The sequence below is a fragment of the Trachemys scripta genome, chromosome 1 (genome assembly GCF_013100865.1).
Source record: "Trachemys scripta elegans isolate TJP31775 chromosome 1, CAS_Tse_1.0, whole genome shotgun sequence".
Lineage (NCBI taxonomy): Eukaryota > Metazoa > Chordata > Testudines > Emydidae > Trachemys > Trachemys scripta.
This window is the reverse complement of record NC_048298.1, coordinates 193954162-193963226: the sequence shown is the minus strand read 5'-3', so window position 1 is coordinate 193963226 and position 9065 is coordinate 193954162.

The window sequence follows — 9065 nt, the reverse complement described above, 5'->3', positions numbered from 1 at the left end:
CCAGCCAGACACCTGGGAAAGAATTCTCTGTAGTAACTCAGAGCCCTCCCCATCTAGTGTCCCATCACCAGCCATTGGAGATATTTACTACTAGCAGCTGCATATGGGCCTCATGCCATTATAGGCAGTCTCATGATACCATCCGCTCCATAAACTTATCAGTCTCAATCTTGAAGCCAGTTAGGCTTTTTGCTCCCACTACTCCCCTTGGAAGGCTGTTCCAGAACTTCACTCCTCTGATGGTTAGAAACCTTCGCTTAATTTTGAGCCTACATTTGTTGATGGCCAGTTTATATCCATTTGTTCTTGTGTCCACATTGGCGCTTAACTTAAATAATTCCTCTTCCTCCCTGGTATTTATCCCTCTGATGTATTTATGGAGAGCAATCCTATCTCCCCATAGCCTTCATTTGGTTTAGCTAAACAAGCCAAGTTGTTTGAGTCTCCTCTAGTAAGGTAGGTTTTCCATTTCTCAGATCACCATAGTAGGCCTTCTGTTCACCTGTTCCGGTCTGAATGAATCAGATGTGAATTTTGGAGATTCAGCAGATACTTGTACCCAGTGGTTCTAACACCACTATTTTGTAATTTCTTAATAGCTGACATTGTATTTGCCTAATAATTTCCATTTTGGTATACAAGTCACTGCTACCCTATTGTAATTTTTGTATGTATGTCTGTTGCAACTGCTTCTGCTTTTGTGGTTGTGTGGGTGGGTAGTCATGGATGGTGCACATGAGTAAGTAAAAGGAAAGTGTGCGAGACAGAGAGAGAGCGCACAAGCACAGAGGAAATGAGTATGGAAGCATGCTCCAGTGAGGCCTTCCCGAGTGTGTTTCCAGGAAAATCTTCCATGGTCCCAAAGTTGCAGGAATAGATGTTCGACTGATAAACAATAATAGAGCAAGTGGACAATCTTATTGTATACTTTCTCAAACTTCTCAGACACCAAACTAGGGTCTGGCTGAGAATTGCATAGCACATGCAGAGAATAAAGCAAGAGAAAAAAGGCTCTTGAATTTGGCACTGCTACAGTGATGTGCTGGCAGTAGGTTTCTGCTATTTCCTCTCTCTGCTTCTCTGCCAACCCCCTGTGTTCCAGGAGTGTGAGTGTTTGCAGAGAGAAGGACTAAGGAATAGATTCATTCACTAATGTTATGTAAACTTGCTGGGCGTATGTACACATTTCCCCCCAATAATATACTGGATGTATGGACAGCAGAGCACAGCACCCAACCTGTGAAATTTGCTCTGGAGTATATGCATGTTAATATCTTGCAGGAGACCAGGGGGCGGGGGGAAATTTATTCCCTTGGGAAATTTGTTTAACAATATTTGTCATTTGGTGCAATCTGGTGCATTCTAAAGGCAAAAAAATAACTGTTCTCCAGAGTAGTTTTGTGAGCCCTAAAGAGAACTTGCATTCCTGGCAAGGATGATTTAGCAGTACCCAGAGAAGGAAGTCCATTAGAACCATGAAAATAATCCCAACCCTCCCTTTAGTTTAGTGCAGGGGTGGGCAAACTACAGCTGGCCAGCTGCATCCAGCCCACCAGCTGTTTTAAAGCAGCCCTCAAACTCCCACTGGGGAGCGGGGTCTGCGGCTTGCCCTGCTCCAGTGCTCCAGCCGGGGAGCAGGATCGAGGGCCGCTCGGCGCAGCTCCCAGAAGCAGTGGCATGTCCCCCTCCAGCTTCTACACATAGGGGCAGCCAGGGGGCTCTGCTCTGCATGCTGCCCCTGCCCCAAGCACTGCCCCCACACCAAGCACTGCCCTCGCAGCTCCCATTGGCGGGAACCGTGGCCAATGGGAGCTGCAGGGGTGGCACCTGCAGATGGGGCTGCGTGCATCAGAGCTGCCTGGCCACGCCTCTGTGTAGGAGTTTGAGGGGGAACATGCCGCTGCTTCTGGGAGCTGCTTGAGGTAAGCGCCACCCAGAGCCTGCACCCTTGAGCCACCCCCCGTGCCCCAACCCCTTGGTTTCCAGCTTCGGTTCTCAGCCCAGAGCCCCCTCACACACCCTGAACTCCTCATTTCTGGCCCCACCCCAGAGCCCACACCCCCAGCCAAAGCCCTCACCCCTCCCACACTCCAACCCCAATTTCTTGAGCATTCATGGCCCGGCCATACAATTTCTATATCCAGATGTGGCCCTTGGGCCAAAAAGTTTACCCACCCCTGGTTTTATGGCAGGGAGCCCTGGAGAGTCCTCTCCAGCACATCACTGCGCAGCTACAGGTTCAATGTTCAGGTATTGTGTTCAGTGAACACAATAGGCTAGATTTAACCCTGGGTTATGGCAGCACAGCGCCCATCCAGAGGAGATTTACAACAGCATAAAGTTCTAGAATCCTCTCCCCTCATGAAAACTGAGCAGCACTGGCTGGGAATGGGGAAGAGGTCACTGCAGCTAAGGGATGTGCTGATCCCCTAGGCAACCTCATAATGTAATGTTGCTTTTTTCCCAGCAAAACTGCAAAAGGGAGAACAGTGGCACAAACAACACTTGCCTTCCTTCTGGTGCACTGGCATTTCATTGTACCGAGGGTGGATAGATGGGTGGGGGAAACCAGGATTAGATGTGATTAGATTCTCTTCTTAACCCTACTTAGTGTAACCCTTATAGAATAAAAGACTTTGGCAAACCGATAGAATACAACTGTAGAGGAGAAATAGAAAAAAAGCCATCTTTTATGAGTGTTTTTTAAATGGGATCATAACTCTTCCATTCACAACAATGAACAAGTCTATTTACAATAGGAGTAAAAAACTAGGACTAACTCTCTCAAATAGTAAGGTTGGATTTTCTCTAGGGAAAATCAAATACTTTAGATGCAGCTCGCATCTGTTAGGAACTGCAGCAATGAAAGTCCAGACAAATGTTTTGGCTCGGTGCCTGCTCAGTTCCTGGGTTGACAGCACAGAAACATTTCCTTCTTTTTATTTAGATTTAAACTTAATGAACTGCCACATAAAAAAATATAGCCCCAGATTAACCAGAACCTACTTATTTAAGGCACTTCTACTCTCATTAATTATTGCCATTGTCATAACTATAAAGGACTAAGTCTAGGGACTAAGAGGGACCAGACATCAATCCATGCTCTCCAAATCTTTCTGAACAAGTCTCTCATATTTCAAACTTGTAAGTAACAGCCAGGCAAGGTGTGTTAGTTTTATCTTTGTTTTATCAACTTGTAAATGTTCCTTTTGCTAGAGGGTTTACCTCTGTTTGCTGTAACTTTGAACCTAAGGCTAGAGGGGGTTCCTCTGGGCTCTTTGAATCTGATTACCCTGTAAAGTTATTTTCCATCCTGATTTTACAGAGATGATTTTTACCTTTCTTTCTTTAATTAAAAGCCTTCTTTTTAAGAACCTGATTGATTTTTCCTTGTTTTAAGATCCAAGGGGGTTGGATCTGGACTCACCAGGAATTGGTGGAGAAGTCTCTCAAGGCTACCCAGGGAAGGGTTATAGTACTTGAGAGGGAGATATTCTGCGGGGGAGGTAGACAGAGTTTCCCAAATGACTCATAAATAATTTGGGTGGTGGCAGCAAAACCAGATCTAAGCTGGTAGTTAAGCTTAGAGGTTCTCATGCAGGTCCCCACATCTGTACCCTAGAGTTCAGAGTGGGGAAGGAACCTTGACATGGTGGCAGAGCGGTGGGATCATTTTAAACCAAAAGCCAGTAAGATTTTTTTCCCCTCCTTTTTAGCTGCTTAGAAAGCAGAGCTGAAGGTAGATGCATATCTTATCTCTTTGCCTGAAGGCAGAGGTGTTAAGTTTTTTTTAACAAGGGTCTTTGTTAAGAGAAGGTTTCAAGCTGTGAGCAAGCAGCTAGCAAAAGGAACATGATGGCAAAAGTTTAACATCCTATAATGACAAAACACAGAAGCAGGAAATACAGAAGGACATTGGGATTGTTGCAGTCATAACACAAACACACACATGACTTGAGCATGATGTGAACTTAAAACCTTCTCTCATCTCTTTCTAACGTGTTGTCTCTTATGAGCAAACAGCAAGGAATTCCATTTATTTGAGTCCATCTAGTCTAAGAGCTGAGATTTTAAGATTGTTGCAGACTTATTTTACCCACCTCCCTTCCCCTCCCCCAACCATTAGGGACATATTTTGAAGCACAAATGTAATTTTTGGAGAAAGGATGATTAAATTTGGGGCTTGTGAGCCTTCACAATGCCCCTTTAGGAGATGTAGTTTGATAGTCACATTTGGCTCATTCTTTACGTTTTTATAAAAAATAGTTTTTTACTGATTCAATTTGTAATAGAAAACCAATTAGTGTGGTACAAGAACCACCAAGAAAGAAAAAAAATACTCAAGTGGCTGTCAAATATATATATCAATATTCAAATAATTTCCAACAGAATAATTTCATGGTGCTGCATATATACAATAAATATATCACTATAGGTACGGTCATCAATATCAGACTCCATGTTAACAGTAATCTACCCCAGAATAAACTCCTAGGAGTAGAGATTACCATCTTTTTGTTATTGTAGAGACAACCATTTAAATCAAAAACATGGTATAAACCAAAATAATGAATTCAAGCTTGGGGCGGGGGCAGCATGCAGAGCAGACCCCCTGGCTGCCCCTATGTGTAGGAGCCGGAGGGGAGACATGCCGCTGCTTCTGGGAGCTGCACGGAGCAGCCCCCAATCCTGCTCCCTGGCTTGAGCGCTGGAGCAGGGCAAGCCCCAGACCCCACTCCCCAGCTGGAGCTTGAGGGCCGGATTAAAACGGCTGGTGGGCCAGATGTGGCCTGTAGTTTGCCCGCCCCTGGTGTAGAAGTATCTTCATGGGGAGAAAACACTGTGTATTAAAGGGCTCTTTAATCTAGCAGAGAAAGGCAGAAGAAGAACCAATGGTGGGAAACTGAGGCCAGACACATTCAAATTAGAAATTAGAAACAATTTTTCAACACTGAGGATGATTAACCACTGGAATATACTGCTAAGGGAATTCTCCATGTCTGGATGTCTTCAAATCAAGACTGGATGTCTTTTGGAAGTTATGCTTTTGTCAGACACAAGTTACTGGGCTCAACCCAGGGGCAGCTGAGTGCAACTTAATGGCTTGTGCTAACAGGAGGTCAGATTACAAGATCTCGGGGTCCCTTCTAGCTTTACACTCTATGAAAGGAAAGGTGGGGCAGCATACAATGCATCCACAAAGCTCACTCGGTTTCTGTTCTCAATGCAGAGAGACTCTTGTGGCCAAAAGAGATTACTCTAGCAGCTGTGGTTAGCTCCAGTTTTGGAAATGCTGAGGATTATGAAACCCAAGGAACTGAAGGCCAGTAATAAAGTGAAGATGAATGGTCAGAATTTAGCTGCATGGGATATCCTTGGATATTGTCAGACATATTCCTAAAAGAAATATTTTGTTATAAAGTCAGGGTAAAATACTTGTTTTGAGCTGTCAGCTGTATTTTATAATTAACCAGGTATTTGTGTGCATAAAGTACATACTTAGAGTATCAGCTCTTTGGGGCAGATAGTAGATAATGCTTCTCGGCTCTCTGTGGGCTGAGGGGTGAAAACATTATCTACTATCTGTTCTTATCAGCTCTTTGGGGCAGCACAGTGTCTCTGTGTTCTTACACTGCCTAGCACAATGGGGCCCCAATCTCAGTTGGGGCCATGGAGACTCCTATAATTCAAATAGTAATTTTAGAGATAAGGGGCCCCCAAGCACAAGGCTGCCAGACTAGGCCCTGGGGGCCTCTCCCCGGCTCCAGGAATCCTTGGATGAACTACAGATGGTGGAGCAGCAGCGCTACACCACGTTCTTCCAGGCTCCCAAGCAGCATAGAGCACGCGGCATATCGGAGCATCCTGGCACCCAGATGATCCCTTAGAAATCCAGTTTTAACAGCAATCACACATTTTATAAAATAGCCTGCCTGCACTGCTGGAAAGATCATGGCTTACTTCCTTTAGCAAAGAGAAGCAGGAACTCTCCTCAGTACTCATTGAGATTTCCTCTTCAGAAACAACAACCTGATGAAATTTTTTATTCATAGGGGCTTCTATAACTATATCTTACCTATAGACTTCACCTTACAAGGAGGAAGCTATACCAACTCTCTCCCCAGACGTGTATGTTTCTTCTGCTCAGGGCCGGCTCTAGCTTTTTTGCTGCCCCAAGCAGCAAAAAAAAGTGCCGTCCCCCCACCGCCCCGCCGCGCGCCGGAGCCCACCCCCCCCCGCGCCACCGGAACCCCCCGCCGAGCGCCGAGCCCCGCAACGCCCCCCCCACCGAGCGCCGCGCTGCCAGAACCCACCCCCTGCCAAGCGCCGCCGGAACCCCCCTCCAGCGCCGCGCCNGGCTCTAGCTTTTTTGCTGCCCCAAGCAGCAAAAAAAAGTGCCGTCCCCCCACCGCCCCGCCGCGCGCCGGAGCCCACCCCCCCCCGCGCAACCGGAGCCCGCCCCCCAGCGCCGTGCCGCCGGAGCGCCCCCCCCCCCGCGGAATGCCGCACTGCGCTCCCCCCGCTGCCCCTTACCAGGTGCCGCCCCAAGCATGTGCTTGGGTACCTGGTGCCTGGAGCCGGCCCTGCTTCTGCTTGAGTTTTTCTTGTCTATCTTTCTTTCTTTCCTGATTACTATCCTATTATGTAACCTTCAGTGCCAAAAGGTTAGCTTTATGTAATTAGAAATAAATAAAATAAGTAGCAAAATAAGTTTAAAAAGTAAATAATAAGGGCTGGTCCAAAAAAACCCTAGGAAAAATGTCAATTTTTTTACTGTTTTTTTCAGCATATTGAAAAATGTCAACCAGCTTTAAAGCTTGCCCAAAAATAAAAATAAAAAATCCCGTCAAAACTTTTCAGTTTTTTCCTATCAAAATTAATTTTTAACAGAAAATTAGTTGAAAAATAGAAATTAAGAAAATGTTGACCTAGCTTTTGTTTTGTACGGGATAGGTAACATAACTGGTCTGTTCCAACTGTAAATTCAATGATTAATCTAATAGCTAGGAGGAGAAAGAACTAATGAAGCAATCTGAGTCTAAAATGACATAAGGGAAAGTCTGTGTCAAGGGAGAGTGGCAGGCCAGCGAAGTCCAAGTTTCCAAAGCTGACCTGTTGAATTCACAAAACCAATAAAAACACGTGGCTGCCGTACACTGAAAGGGCAAGTTCTGATCACAATTCTGGCAAACACAAATGCTGATTTGTGTAAACAAAGGCTTGTACTTACAGGTGTATCAGATCTGTGAACATTTGCGGACATGCCCATTGTATCCAGGTTTGAACATTTGACTCCAAGACATTAGGGGGAAGTTAATTGGGGGGAGAGGGGGAATTAGGTGGGGACATACAGAGGATAAGCCACACATGTTTTCTTTAAAAGAAAAATGTCGTCAATTATTTCCTCACTAGTCATAGGTAGGAACAATTTACAATGCTAAAGATGTCAGAAGTCTGGAAGATTTTGTACATTGATACACAGAAGCTTGTACACAGTCTGCCACACCAGATTCAGTGATGGAAAAGAGGGAGCATATTTGAGGAGGCTGTGTTGAAACATCTGTTAGAGGGAAGTGTCTAAAATAAAGAACCAGACAAGTCAAAAGGCTGACGCTCTCAAAACTATAGAGCTGATACTAGTTCCATTACCATTAGTACTATCTTCAGGAATTAAAATGTTGCAAAACCCCAACATGTATATAACATAAAAATGAAAGCACATTCAGCAGATGGATCTGAAAGACATTACAGAGATGATCAGCCAACCGATGTTGCCATTCAATATGGTTCCTGTTTATTCTTTGTAAAATTAATGGCTAATGCTACATGCCTAATAATATTTTTCATTGTACTACACCTGTAGCTGCCAGACAAATCAGCTATTTTAATATGGTAGCTAGTGTAGCTCCCAGGACAATGGACTTTTAGGGGAATTCAACGGAACTAGGAATGTGTTTTATAAATATCATATTTCTAAAATGATTATGGGCCACATCATAAATTGATCTACATATCACAGTGTCATTGATATCCATGAGAATTGTATGAATGGCTCAAGGGCGTACATGGCCCTTTACAATCAAAAAATTAGTTCTTGTTGAAATTACTCTTCCAGTAGCAAAAATTAGAACCAAATAATTTTATTGAACATCCCAAGATGCATAGAGTTTAGTTCCTGTTTCTCAGATCTTGCCACACATCTGACATCCTGACATCTGACATGGTTTCCTATTTCATTGTGCTTTTCATTCAACAATTACATTAAAATGTTAATCTGCCTTCTATTTTTTAGATGTGTGAATAGTATTGTTTTCATAGACTGGAAACGCACGTAGTCCTATAACCAGGAAAAATTTGCCAGTTCCCTTAGCCCAGTGCAGATGTCTACAACATTCCAGCTGTATGTTAGTTTCTATTATTATAGCATCATGATCTTTTCTACTGCTCTTGTTCTTAAAAAGAATTTTGTATGCAGTCCATTTAGGCTGCCAGTTCCCCTAAAATCTCCAGATAACTGATTTTTGGGTCATTGGTAATGTCAATTTCCAAAACATTATTTAATCTATTTTATTAGCTCATCCCAGAACCAATTCACCCAAGATAACCAAAACATTCATAAGTTACAATTAGACCCTTAAGAATTCCAACAATGGCATTCTCTTTTAATCTCACTTTAAAATTCTTGCAGATGTCCACTAAGTTCAAAAAAGAATCTTCTATGTAAGCAATATACTCGGTTCATAGCTATGTTCCTTTATTTTAATATTTTTTACCGTGAGCCCACACAGCCATTTATTTGTATTTAGATATAATCTTAATATATCATCTGTTGCTAGTGTGGTTCTCAAGGTCTTTGCTCTGCTCTGTTCCAACCATGCCACTGATCCTCCCTCTAGTATTTCAAGAATGTTAAAAACCGAGATGGACTTTGACTGCAACACCGGGTCAAAATCCCATTGAATTTTGGAGAAGTTCAGATCTGGACTCAAATGTGATGGGTTCTATACACCCCAACCAGCAGCTGATAAGAAAACAGTTGGTCGATTTTTGAACAATGAAAACAC